Raw genomic sequence first — 15,100 nt, forward strand, 5'->3', positions numbered from 1 at the left:
ATAGGTAAATGTTCATTGCAATGAAACAGCTGTTCAAAAACTTCAGTTGAATAAAAAATAGAACTGATCAAAAAGAAAAAAAAATCATTAACCTAGGTATGCAGGATCAAAATTATGAGCTCAAAAATACAGCATTAAAGAAAAAACAAAACAAAACAAGAATCCTGAAGAATAAGTTAGTTTTGTGTAGCGGCCCAGGAGTTTAAAACGGACACTTTTTTTTTTTCTTTTCTTCTTATCTTTAGGTTACCCCCCTTTTCTCCTTGAGACGCTGCAGTTACATTCCATTGCAGGCCTTGACAAGGCCAGGCAGAGGGGAGGGAGGATCACCCAGGACTTTTTAACCCCTTTTTTACCTGGTTGAGAAATCAGGTTAGGTATGAATGCAGAAAATCACAAAACATTATTTTTTATTACTTTTAAGGAATGGAGCTGCTGAGCTCTCTGCCTAGGGGGACCCTCCCCTAAACTGATTTTTCTCTTTGTGCTCTGTTTGTGGTTTTATTTGTACTTTCTCCTTTTTTTTTTTTTTTTCCACTGCGCCACTGCATATTTTTGTAAGCTCAACTCTTGTAAAGCCTTTTGTAACGCCTTTTTTTGTCTTCTAGCTGCTGCCCTATGCCCTCCAATTCCCTTAATGCCTGTTGACTAATTGAACCAGCTTGAGAACACTTTGTTTCTTCACTAATTTTATTTAACTCCATCTCTGAGAGTCCCTCTTCGCTCTCATCAGAATCTGACTGAGCGCTAACAGAGCCCTTTTGTGACTCTTCTTTTACCTTTTCTAACACTTCCTCTCCCTGCGCAACTGCCTTTTGTAAAGCCTCCCGAGGGGAACGCAAACAAGTTCTGACTAATGACCAAACTGCTAACGTCCCTGGGAGCGTTACCGGACAGCGCTTTAAATCTTCCCCCGGGTGTTCCCACTGTGGGATAGTTAGCAATCCTTCCTCCAGAAACCAAGGTGAAATCTCCTCTACCTGCTTTAAAAATGCCCGAGCGGTTTTTGTCTTTAAGGAAGTGCCGTTAGCTTTAAGAATTTCTTTCAAGGGACCTTCCATTCGATATCTAGCAACCTCGTTCCCCATTTTTTGAGGAAACTTTCACCTCTCGTTCCTAGGAACTTTATCGCAATCACAATATTCTCGTCTCTAGGAAACCTCCCTGTCCACTGACAGATCTGGGTGCACACTTTCACCGATCCGTTGCTCACCTCACTCACCTCTCCGCGGCACGTAAGATTCCCGGGGCTTCAGCACCACTTGTCGCTCTCGCCAGCAAGAACGACCCGGAGACGTGATGGGTGGCAAACTTCCTTATTAACAGCTGATTCTTCTTTTTCTTCCTCTTTTTGGGAAGTTATTGTCACTTATATAGGTTATATCAACTAATTAGAATATTCATGATATGTGGGGAGAAGATAGACGTATATGGGTATAACTTGAAGCACCTAAGAATCACGCAAGAATCATGCAGAGGCCCTGACCAATTACTGAGACTTCCTCAAGGTGAAATTAGTTGTATACGTGCAGAATAGCAGTTTTTCAACCGCACTGGCAGCTTTCCAGGCCCCATCTTGGCCAGGCTCCACCTAGGGCCAGGGGTCCGGCCGAAACCCCGACATCTTTCCAGTAAAATCTATCTATTACTTGCTCTTGATTCTGTCTGTTGCCTCAGGAGGCTTTAAATTTCCTGAACATTCTGCCTGTAACACATTCTCTTCTTGTTAACTTAGTGACTTCCAAATATTCAAGTTTCATTAGAAACCTTCCCAGATCCTCATGATGTAGTGAATTTGTGTTTTTCTTTACCAACTTCCTTAAAGTGATTATGGAGACATATATTTAGATATAACATAAAATCATTAGGATCTTTATGATTGATATTGAACTGCTAATGGTGACAAATATTTACTGATTATTTTCACATAATATGCATGCTTTCTCACATTATTGATAGTTCTTACAGAAGTCTTGTAATGGAGAACACCACCCACATAAAAGAATTTAACTTGCCAGGTTTAAGTGCCTGATATAGGATTGAACCAGACAATCTGGTATTACAGCCTCTTAATACCAAATATATACTTGTGTAATAAACAAATGAGTTGATTTGTAACATACATTTTACACAATTGTTTTAGGTTTTTAAGAATTTTAAATATCTCACCAAGGGTTTTTCCAATGAGTCTTGATCTAGTATGTGCATGTGATTCCCTGTAGTTTGAATAAGGATAATTTTACAATTAACTAAGAAATATCTATCTAAAATTAGAATACTCTTGTGCAATTATCAACTAAGAGCAGTAAACAGAAGATGCAGTTAGAGAAGACAGGAGATAAGGGACTTAGGAAGATAGGCCATAAGCTGTGTTTAAGTCTGGTCAATACATTCTATATTTCAGTACACTTTCTGGAGCTCAGCAATAAGTCTACAAGGTGTAAGAATGCATTCCTGGTATTTTCAGACTTCTTTTTTATCCCTCTGAGGTGAATTTATAAACCAAATATAAAAGCTAAAAATACAAAATTTTGGAAAAAATAGAATATTAAAAAATTTAAAATAGGCTAGAGGGATCAGTATTTCATGCACTGTGCATAAACATATTCTCTCTTAAGTTACAGAATAGTTTATTTTCTCCAGTGTTAGTTTAGAGGAATCCCTGAGTGATTAGTCACATTTTTACTCTAAATATATGTCATGAGAAAAAAACAAATGACAGAATCCTCATAACTAATACCTATTTATCTTTTCCAAAATCTTGTCACCCCAGTTTTAGAGCTATCATAAGCAATGATATTTTTAGTTATGTAGTGACAATATTTTTTTTGATGCACACTTTTTTTAAAAAGTTGAAATTATTCTGTATTAAATTGAAGTGTATTATGCCATCAAATTGTCTGTACCTACCAGTGATAGTGACAGAACTCTTTCCTCTGGAAGAAAAGTTTTTCTGTGCCCTAAGTTATTTCTTCTTGAGAAATAAAGGTACAGAGAGAATATTTCAGACTTTAACCTGCAATCGCCTGAGTTTGAATGTCATATTACATCTTTCTAATGCAAGAAGGGAAAACAACATCCTAGATGACAGATGACAACAGCAGTATTGAGAACAGAGAAGATAATCCTGCAAAATTGGTAATTATCAATGCCGGCTATACTGTTTAGGAAACCAAAATATTATGTAGACATTGAAGGACAAATATTAAATTAGCTGGAAGAAAACTATACCCATATGTCTCATCAGCACAATTATTTTAGTAAGCACCTACAAATTCGATCACCAGCATGCCATCAAGAAATGAATTTGGCCACGTAGGAGGCTGTGTGGGCAATAAAGAAAAAGTAAACAACCACATAAAATTATTTATGGTATCATTAAAACAGAAAAAAATGTTAATGATTTGGCTTTCTCTTAATTCCCATTTTTCCCGAAAAGTGCATATAATAAGCTGCCTTCAAACCAAGAACCAACAGGCTGGATACATTTTTGATGCCTCCAACAATTAAGCAGTGGGTAAAACTGATAAAAGAAAATTTGATTCATATAAAATATAAGACTTGTCTTTTCTAGAATTCTATAACACTTGAAATAGAAATACAAACTTGTGTTCTAAAAAACAAATTCAGTAATCTGGCATAAGCCACGCACACCAAGGACAAGCAACAAAACCAGTTTGGTACAATTTAACATAACTCTCTCTCCCTACATCCTCATATTTCTCTCCCAACATCCTGTCTTTCAACTGTCCTGAAACTTTTTTGAATAGGGATATTCATCTATGACTATCAAAAACTAACCTCATGAAATTAGTCTGGATTTGGCTTTCTTCCTAGCATCTCAGACTATACACAAACCAAGCAATAATCTTTCCCATCTCTCAGTCAAGACATATTTAATCAAAGAAACCCATATCTACTAGATGATAAAAATTTATGGCCTTTACTAAGGTCATTTATAAGAAAGTACAAATGACATATGTGATATTTCCCTAGGTAACTTTTTGAGTAGAATCTATTGATTTGGAGATAGAAACATGAAAAGAGCATTTAAACAGGGGTATATGGATATTTCATAAATAAAATATTGAGGGCAGAAGTTTTGAGACAGTGTCATTTAAATTTTCTTTCAAGTGGGCTGGGGAGACAGCTCAGTTGGTAGAGTGCCTGCCTTGCAAGCACAAGGCCCTGGGTTCAATCCCCAGCACTGCGAAAAAATAAATGAATAAAAATAAATAAATAAATAAATAAATACAATTTCTTTCACAAATACCATTTCACTTTCTCCTCAGTCTATGATGCTATAATTATCAAAATCATACATTTTATGGAAACACATAAAATATTAAAATCAATGATAAACATGAAGTTGCAGTGTCTTGTTCATAACCCAGAGGACATGGTAAAAGTGGAAGACAACTTAAGGGCACATGCTTGGTCTTAAGGAGTACAAAATATTGCCAAATGGAAGTATGGATTCTGTTTGCTAAATGTTCCACTTTTTCAAAATAACCTTGTATTTAAACTCTTCTAATAAATATGCTAATATTTAAACATTGGCAGTTAATTTTGTATTTAAAAAAAAATGTATATCAGAGAAACTGAAAACTGTAATGATTCCACATTCTGGGATGGTCACAACATTGAGGTAAAAAATGTATAGGCCAATGTATTCTGCCACTCACTCTTGCTGTGTGTTATTGGCAAATCTTTCAGATCTGTTTTCTCAATGGTAAAATGAAATGATTATTGTAGGCCAAAGTGTTTCTTTCCAAACTTTAATTATTTGCATTTTTTCCATAAATTCCTTTAACATGTTATATTTTCTCATAATTCATAGATGCTACATTCTCCATTGAATTAGAGAAATATTGTGTTATTAAACATTAATATTTCTTGCAATGATTTAAATAACCACTGTTTTTAAGCACTGCAGATATGGTTAGGAACAAATTGTATAAACTTACCATGGTATTTATTTACATACCAGTGCATGTAAACAAATAATAATCAGATAATTCAACTACATAGGAAGGGTATGTGATGATGGTAAGTAAAGTTGGGTATAAAAGGAGAATGGAGAGTGATAAAGAAAGTGGTTGTTTTAAATTTGATGGCCAAAGGAAGTTTCACTAAGTATCTGGAACATGAATAAAGAACTAAGTAAGGTGCACACCTGCGAAGTCTGAGATCAAGGTGTCAGCAGATTTAGTGTCTGACAAAAGCTCATTCTTATGGGGGTAGGAAGGATAGTAGAATGAAACAGATATGATTACTTCATGTACATGTAAGACCGCATGACTGATGTGATCCTACAATATGTATAATCAGAAAAATGAGAGATTACACTCCATTTATGTATGATCTATCAAAATGCATTCTATTGTCACGTACAACAAATTAGAACAAATTTTTAAAACATTTGTAGAAGGCCATTGATTTGGACGAAGATTATCTATTTTACACAACAGACCAAACCAATATGGAATCATTTGTGTGAAGTAAAATTAATTAATTTAGGAGTTTACTCAAGTAACAAATGACCAAATTTCTGTTACAGCAGCTAAGTTTTAGTCAGTGATAGACTGACAACTAATTCAAGTATGTCAAACCAATGAAGCTCTGTACGTCACCTCTGTCTCTATACATCACTTCTGTTTTCTGTCCATAAATACTGCCTGATCGTGTTGCACGTTTTTTGAGCCTGTTCAAGTTCTGAGGACTGCTGGGTTCTAGAAACATGAATAAACACCAACTGAGACCTTAAAAAAAAAGAAGCTCATTCTTCATATCTTCATAGAAGATGTCTTCTCCCTCCTCACATGGAGGAAGAGGCAGAAAGTTCTTCAGAGTCTCTCTTACAAGGACCACTGATTAACTTGCTTAATCATATTCCAAAGGCTGTACCTCTTACCATCACTTAGGGGGTTAGGTTTCAACATGACTTCTGAGGTGGTACTTGTACATGTCAGCTATGGCATGGAATAATTTTTTTCTGATTTATGTTTTAAAAATTTTTCCATAAAATTGTAAGATTGCCTAATTCTCCCTTTTCTTCTGTCAGTTTTTGATGTATACAATTTTAAAACTGTTAATATGCTAATTTATTTAGACATGTAATGTCTCTTTTTATTTCTGGTATTATTCCTCACTTTTCAGCATATAGTTTTCATGTGATTATTATTTGTATGGTATGCTGTAACATACATTCATTATCCTTTCAGTGCATATAGTCCAGGTATAAAATTTTGGTTCAGGTTATGATTTAATTCTATTCAAATGCATTGGAAATTTAATTTTAATGTTCAATTCATCTTCAATTGCTATAATTATTAATATAGTTTTATATCTACCATTGTGATATTAATTTTTGCTTTGTCCTTTTTGTTTGCTATATATTTACTCCATTTTATCCTTTATTCTTTTGACCTAACACATATTTTAAATATGCTTTGATATCTCTGTTTTGGATTTTTAAACTTACTGCTTTACATATTTTTAGTGTTTCCTCTAGGAATTAAAATATCCCTGTATAACATCACCATTTACCTTGAATTAGTATTATACTTCTGTATATAACAATGTGAATATGTATACATATTCATATATAAATAATGTTGTACCAATAGCATCCTTGCCATGCTTTGTGAAGTGTATTTTTCTATGTATCCTATACACCCCAGATTATACCCTATTTTCATTTTTAACTAACATGTAGTTTACCTCTGATCTACACCCTCAGTCCAACAATAAACTGACTTTCAAAGACTGTAGGAAAAATATTTTATGTTTATTTAATTCTTGGGTTTCTTATTCCTAACTGGAGATCTGAATTTCCATGTATGGTCATTTTATTTCATTCTAAGGCTATTTCTTTAGTATTTCATTTGTGCACATCTACTGGAGACAAATTCTTATAGCTTCCTTTAATCAAAAATTTTTTATTTCACTTTCATTTTTGAACATCTTCACCAGATATATAATTCTGAGTTAACACTTTTTTTTTTACTTTTTATTACATTTTGCTAAATTCTGGCCTCTACTATTTCCACAAAGTCTGCTGTTATCTTTATTGTTTTCTCTTTGTTTGTAATAAGGTCTTATATACTTTATTTGCTTGTTAGATTCTGTTAATTTTTATTGTTCAGTATTTGGAATTTGAAGTTTGCTAAGCATTTACATTTTGGCCTCTCCCTCTGAAACTTTCTTTTCCAGAAATTTTTTCTCCCTCAACATCCAGATGCTCTGACATTCCTAATGTCTTGTATGACTTTTCCAATTACTGTGACTGAACTTTTAATATGAGTTTTAATTCCTCTTTGAGTCAAGAGAAAAATGGGTTATAAATGTGGATTCCATCTAGTGACGCCCTATTTCAAGGATCAAATCACCTGCATTTCCTTCCTTAAAACACATATGTATTGTTTTGCTTTATTATTGGTGGGTCTTGTTCTTATTTTTTTTCTTTTTGATTCTAGGGTTTATAATTATTTCCTTTGAGAGTTAGTTTGACATAATCTGTATTGTCTTCATTGAAACCAGCTCAGTTTCTAGTTCTATTCTGAAGGACAAGTCCATTGGTTCGATAGCAGTAACCCTCATTCGAGATGTTTCTCTATGTGTAATAATTCAGTTGGCTCTTATTTACTGCTTTGGGTTTCCAGTTTTCTAGCACTCTTGGTTGTTGCCAATAATTAATGATGTCTGTGCCATAATTTGTCCAGATGATTCAAGGAGAAACTCACAACATATGAAAAGAAGCTCTTCTTTCTTATAAATATGCCACTTGCTTAATTCTTCATCAAACACTACTTACCAATGTGAAAAATAATTTAAACCTTATAAATGGTATTTATATAGTGAAATGCAGTGACATACTCTGAGACTTATCAAGGAAAAATACATGACCACAAGGTGACAGTAGAGCACAAGAAGCTTTCACCGGGGCAGTTCTTGGATAGGTTTGCATGCTACAAGTCCCTCACAGCATGACAACTTCCAGAGGGAATGACCAGCCAGTATGTGACTTACCAGAAAGGGAAGAAGATAAAAGAATTCTCAAGAGAGAGGAAATCTAAGAGGAGGCAAATGTGTCTACATGATGTCACTCAGCAGTGTGAGGGGGAGACTACACCAGACAACTCCAAAGTGTAGCATAATCTGGGAATTTTTTGTAGTTCAGAGGTTTATCTTACCTCTGGTTAGAAGATGTTTGTTACATTATTTCAGGGTATGCAAAGAGAGCAGGTTCTAAATTTTAACCAACAGATTATTTAAGCTTCTTTAAAATGACTACACATATAAAAATTGAATTTGATTATTAATGAGTTCAAGCTTACTATGAAGAAATAAATGACATTTTTGTAAGACCAGTATACAGGCACCATGTTTAACCCATTTATACATCATGGAAAAAAACAAGAAGAAATTCTATTATAATAAAGTTTTCATAGCATGGAACAAAGGGGAGGTTATGACTAGGTCTTTGAAAAGACAGTACACATATCAATGTTCTTTGTTGTTCTAAACTTTCTCTTCTCCTTGATCTTCATACCACTGTTCAGTCCCAGAATCTAATGTCGATACCCCTTCCTCAGAAAACTGCTCCTCTGAATAGAGGGAGCCATCCTTCATGTTGCTATCTCAAGAAACACTTTAGGATTAGTTGAATTACACAGATATACTGATGTGAGCACACATGCAGCAGCATGGAAATAACCAACTTTTATGATGGTGTACACACACACACAAACAAGTTGTTTGAGTACTTCATAAGAGATACTGGTTTTTATTTCTGAAGATCACTTTGTGCATTACTAGTTCTGAAGTTCATTTTATACATTATATTTTATATTATAATCACACATTTTAACAAACTGTTATATTATAAATAGAACTCAGTATGAAAAAATGTTATTTATAAAGGAAAACTAATTGAACGCCTTTTTAAAACCATAACATTTAAATCATTGAAAGTGTTATCAATTTAGTTAAAAAAAACTGAGCTCTATTAAACAGAGAAAAAAATGTATGTATTTGAAAGGATTCTGCAAAGAATGTTTTGAAAATGCCTTATATGTTCCTTCTACTTCAAAGAAATTTTAATAGAAAATTATAGATAATAAAGGTGTGGATTTTTCTAGAAAGATGACACAGCTACTTGCATTGTATTTTATAGTTTAAGAAGTCTTATTTGATTCTTTTTCATGTATTGTTTATTTAACATTTTGTTAAAATATGAGTATAATATCAAACAGAATGTACAATATGAACTTCAGAAATAAAAACAAGTATCTCTTGAGACACTTGAAAACAAGTATCTCGAGAAGTATTCACACAACTTGTGAGAGCATGTATATATCACAAAACTAAGCTGTTATTTCCATGCTTCTGTATGTGTGTTCATAGATCAGTCACTAAATTTGCATAATTCAACAAATCTTGAATGTAAATAAAACTTGCATTTCTTGTATGTTTTACCTTCCAATTAATTGCAATTTTTGCTTCAAGGGCCTGCTATAGGTCCTGATCATAATGTACAAGAGAATTTTTTTCTGTTTTATGCTGAGAAAAAGTGTTTCTTATTCTTCACAATTTAGATGCCTTATTAGAGAAGCATTACCTACATCAAACATTGCCAGATTTCCTATGTCAGACAAATACAGCTCACATTAAGGACTGGTTCCTATAATATTATCTTGATTATTTGTTACATTTTGAAGAGAGCAACATGAGGACAAGGAAGAAGCCCTGGGATGCCCAGCTCTTTCCATCACAGTTAGTTCCACTACTTCTTTTGTCCATGGTAGGGATGGCTAAATTACCATGAAATTCAATTTCTCTTCCTGTCTCTACCACAGTGGCTTTAATTTTATTTTTATAATTGTTTGTCTATCACCATTTAATTTTTAGAAGATGGTAATTTATTTTTAAAATGCTACTGATTTTAATATTTGATAAGAAAAGCAACATATTTCAAAATTTGATACCTTAATGGCAAAATTTATGTAACTTTTCCTTATAGTTTAATAAGCAACCTTATTTGGGAAAGCCAAGAGCACCTGGGCTGGGAATGCAGATCAGTGGTAAACGGCTTTTCTAGAATGCAGGAAGCCCTGAGTTCAATCTCCAGCACAACAAAAACAAAATAGCAAAACCTGGATCACTTGTTTAGTCAACTTCATTAGCATAAGAACCTGGAGGAACCAGTGTGGGGGAGCAATCCTATAATCCCAGAGACTAAGGAGGCAGAGGCAGGAGGAACACAAGTTCAAAGTCAGCCTCAGCAAATTGGCAAAGGCTTGATCAACTTAATGAAACCCTGTCTCAAAATTTAAATATATGTATAAAAAAGGGCTGGAGATGTAGCACGGTGGTTAAGTGGCCCTGGGTCCAATCTCTGGTAACCCTCTAAAAAAGACCCAAAAAACAAAAACATTACAAAACATATAAAACATTTGCACTATACTATAATTTAGAGGTATAATTGTTAGTTTAATGATAATTTTAGAAGTTCTTTCTATAATTACATTCATATGTGTGTGTGTGTGTATAATTTATTGCATATATATAATTGCTATAGTGAGAATCAATGCCTTTTTAAATTTTGCAGTTAATTTTCAGAACTCCAAAATAAAATGAGAACTTGAAACAATCTAAGAAATACTTTTTTTTTCTTTTTTTTGGTTGTGGCAGGGCACATAGTCATTGCAAGCCTCAGTTTCTTCTTCCAGCTAAGATGGTGCTGGCTAAGGGAAGCATTAGAGATCTGGCTTCAAAGATTTGAGAGTGCCCAAGGAAAGCAGGATTCAGAGACCAACATCTGGGAAACCTCAATCAAACCACCTTTCCCTGTAGGACTTTTGCTGATTCTTCACACAGGGCCAAAAGCCAAGAATCAAGAGAAATGAGCAGAGCTAAACACAGAAAATCTAGCACTGCTTTGGGGAAGCTCAGGGGACTGGTAAGAAAATATAGTGGAATTTGATTTCCCAAGGATATTGAGAGAGAAGAGAGTCACCACTTTATGGTTTCCTGGCGGTTTTTGTTTCTGTTTCTTTAACTGCACTGAGGAAGACGCTAGAAGCTAGTTACAGTCCTGTTCTCTGAGTTCCTGTCTCCCTGACAGCCCTGCTGCCATGGTCTCAAAACTGCAAAACATAACCCAGTCGCCACTAGCATTGCTGCAGGGGCATAAAGGAGTGGAGCCCAGCTGGGGCACTGTCCAGGGCCCTATGGGCAAAAGGCTACAGCAGGAACTGATGACCCTTATGATGTCTGGTGACAAAGGAATTTCTACCTTCCCAGAATCAGATGACCTTTTCAAATGGGTAGGGAACATCCATGGAGCAGCTGGTACAGTATTTGAAGACCTGAGGTATAAGCTGTCCTTAGAATTCCCCAGTGGTTACCCTTACAACAGTGAAGTTCCTCACATCCTGCTACCACCCTAAGGTGGACACTCAGGGTAACATCTGCCTGGACATCCTCAGGGACATCAGGACCATCCTACTCTCCATCCAGAGCCTGCTAGGAGGTGACTTCTGAGACCACCCCTTCCTGTAAAACATAGGAGCCTGTCAGGATTCCTGTGGGTCAACCTCTTCTACCTCCTTGACCATTCTCTCTCTCTACTCACAGAATCCAACATTGACAGCCCTTTGAACACCCACATGCTATTGAGCTCTGGAAAAACCCCACAGCTTTTAAGAAGTTCCTGCAAGAAACCTACTCAAAGCAGGTCTCCAGCCAATAGCCCTGACAAGAGCTGTCCAGCCTCTTATAATATACCCTAATTCCATCCACTTACCAACAAATGCCATAAGTTCAGTCTTCTTCAAAACTGAGTAGTATTTCATCATACACACACACACATACACACACACAGACACACACACACACACACACACGTATATCACACTTTCTTTATCCATTCATTTGTTGAAGGGCATCTAGGTTGGTTCCACATTTTAGCTATGTTGAATTGAGCTGCTATAAACATTGATGTGGTTGTGTCCCTGTAGTATGTTGATTTTAAGTCCTTTAGGTATAAACCCAGGAGTGGGATAACTGATCAAATGGTGGTTCCATTACAAGTTTGCTGATTTGCAATAAGCGGGGTGGGGGATAGGGAAGAATAGAGTTACTTTATATTAAGCATAGGGGAGTGAAGGAAGGGGAAGCAGTATTGGGGTAAAAAGGATAGTAGAGTGAAACTGACATTATTACCTCACATACATATATGACTGCATGACTGATGTGGTCCTACAATATGTATAATCAGAAAAATGAGAGATTATACTCCATCTATGTATGATCTATCAAAATGTATAAATGCATTCTACTCTCATGTATGAGAAAGTAGAATAAATTTTTTGAAAAGGAATTAAATTAATTCTAACAGAAATAAAGTTGATAGAGAAACAATTAGAAACAGAACCAAGATGACCTTATAAGAATAGAGAAAAAAAAAAAAAAAAAACTTTAAATTATCCAAACAAGATAACAAGAAAATGGATAATAGATGGAAAATTATATCAGGACTTTAGAATCCATGAAAAAGTATCAAGTGAAACTTTTTAAGCCACAAAATACAATAACTAAAATAAAACAACTCATTGAAAGTTTAACAGCAGATTTGAGATATAGAGAAGAGGTTTGATTAAGTGGGAATTACTGTACTAGAACATAACATGGCAAAAAAAAAATAAAAAGGAAAATCATGGAAAAGTCAGAAGAATCCATAAGAAAAATATGAGAAAGGATGAAAAGTCTCAGCATATGTGAAATTGAAGTTGAAGAGAGAATGATGGTATAGGGCAGGACAGTGATTTTTTTAGCTACTCAAGCTTCATTTTAAAGAAGTTTCAGGAAGGTCAAAAGAAAAATATTTAAAGCCTTGCACACACATAATAATTGTTGAAAATCAAGTTGGATGTGATTTTAAAAGAGGTTAGAGGAACAAAATGACACATTACATTAAAGAAGAACAATAAGACTGACAATGGGATCGCAACTTTCAAGTTCTGAAACGAACTAATTGCCAACCTACAATTTTGAACCCAGTAAAAATAGAATCCACAAATTAAGGGAAAAATGCAATCATTTTCAGAATAACAGAAGTGGAGAATGTGATACCAGTACCCAGGAGTCAGAGAAAAATATAAGCCAAATTATCTTTACTTAAAACTTAAGTATTCTTTCTATATGTAGATGGTATTTCAAGTGGGAAAAAAGCTTAATTAAAACATAAGTGAAATCTTTCATAATAGTCTCTCACAGAATCTTTGCTTCACTTGGTAGAATAATTTTGAGTTTCACTTGATGTTTAAGTGATAAAAATGACAAATTATATATAGATGGAAAAGAACAAAATAAGTCTCCAATAATTGACACACCAAAGATTAAAAGCAGTCCAACACTCAGGTAATAAAAAAATGTAGAACTTAGATCTTGGGGTAGATATAAAACAAAAGAGAATTAATATATCTTGTAATCTGAGAAAATGACATTGCTTTCAAATATATGCCACTGGTTCTCTTCCAGCCACTCTCTGCAATATTTGGTCACACAAGCTGTGAATGAAGGCAAGACTTAGACATGATTGCAGTCAGATATAACTCCTAAGTATGACAGGTAGGAAGTTTTAGGCAGTTAGTTGTCTGGCTTTCTATGATATTTGTTATCTAAAATACTATTTAATGGTTGAGCCTCATTACTAGGAAATCAATTAGTTATCTGAAATTAGATATCTTCCAAATAGAAATAGGTACAAGCCCAGAAAACATTCCTTTTGATTCTATGCTTTAGCTAGTTTAGATACAAGATGCACTCATGTATTAGACTACTATTAGATAAAGTGTGACTAAACATGCAAAAACCTACATGAAGAAATGGGCTTTTATAGAGAGACTATGAAAGAGAACTTAACGTGCAAAATAGGAAAGATATCTCAGAAAATAAAAAGCAAAAGAATGTAAGTTGACACACGAATATCTATGATCTCTTCCACAGATAGAAACAGAAGTCTCTTACATAGTCTTATATTTGGCACTGAAGTCTTAGGTTGAAGCTTTCTCATTTAGAAGTCTCTTCCTAAAATTCTTAATAATATTGATGTTTTTAGTCAGGATGCTGTTAGAAAGAATTGACTTACTTTTTTTTTTTTTTTTTAAACGTAGAGACATGAATCTGTGAAACAAACTCTTGGTGTCATGATCTGCAGGACAATTTATTCCAGGGAGATAACTGGACCAGGCGATGAAGGGATGGAGAAAGAACAAAGTGACACATGAATAGAGAAAAAGTTGGGGCTTGGTGGTTCAGTCAACCTCTGGTGGAGGAAAAATGACTACGAGCAAGCTCAGCACATTTATTATATGTTTATTAATTAAAAGGGTTATTGTGGGAAAGTTTATTCAAAGCAAGCAAAGCCAAGGTCATGAGTATGAGCAGCCCAATTATGATTATCAGCTTGCATCCATAACTTTCTACTCCCAAGCAGCTTGTGTCTGGAACTCAAGGTCAAGAACTGAATAGCTCTGTAGCACAAAATCACCTATTGAACAGGGCATCACCATAGCAACTGAGACATGCCTTCGATACCACTGTACAGAGAATTCTCTAGAAGGGCATCACCTCTGCCACAGGACAGTTTGGAACCTATGGTTCAGTCAACACTCCCAACATTTTGAGGTTTTACTACTGTTCTAAAGTTCAGTGTCTGATAGGTACAAATTCCACTGGAAATCAAGGACCCATTTCTTTGATGTCACATCCTGAAACCATGTTTCTGGATTTTAGATCATACAATGGTTATTTTGGAAGCTATTAAAGAAAAAAGGGATAAATTTCGTGCGTTTTTAAATATTTGGTCATTTGTGATGCTATAATTAGGAGTAATAAGACAGAAATGATATTTACATAATTTTGATTATACATACCCAAAAAGTTGACAAAAACCCATAAATTGTTAAATTCATTGTCATTCAAGTCAATGACAATACATCAAAGCACAAAAGTATCAGGTTCTCTAAAGTTTTAATTTGAGCTTTCATTTATTCTTTCCAATTTTCATGTAGATTGGGATTATATGAGCATT

The 15,100-nt window shown here is 34.6% G+C and overlaps 1 pseudogene; it reads left to right on the top strand.

Moving 5' to 3' along the window:
* The first annotated feature begins 11,167 nt into the window (after positions 1–11,167).
* LOC124966977 (ubiquitin-conjugating enzyme E2 C-like) lies at positions 11,168–11,755 on the top strand (annotated as a pseudogene).
* The last annotated feature ends 3,345 nt before the right edge of the window (positions 11,756–15,100 follow it).

The sequence above is a fragment of the Sciurus carolinensis genome, chromosome 1 (assembly GCF_902686445.1).
Source record: "Sciurus carolinensis chromosome 1, mSciCar1.2, whole genome shotgun sequence".
Classification (NCBI taxonomy): Eukaryota; Metazoa; Chordata; class Mammalia; order Rodentia; family Sciuridae; genus Sciurus; species Sciurus carolinensis.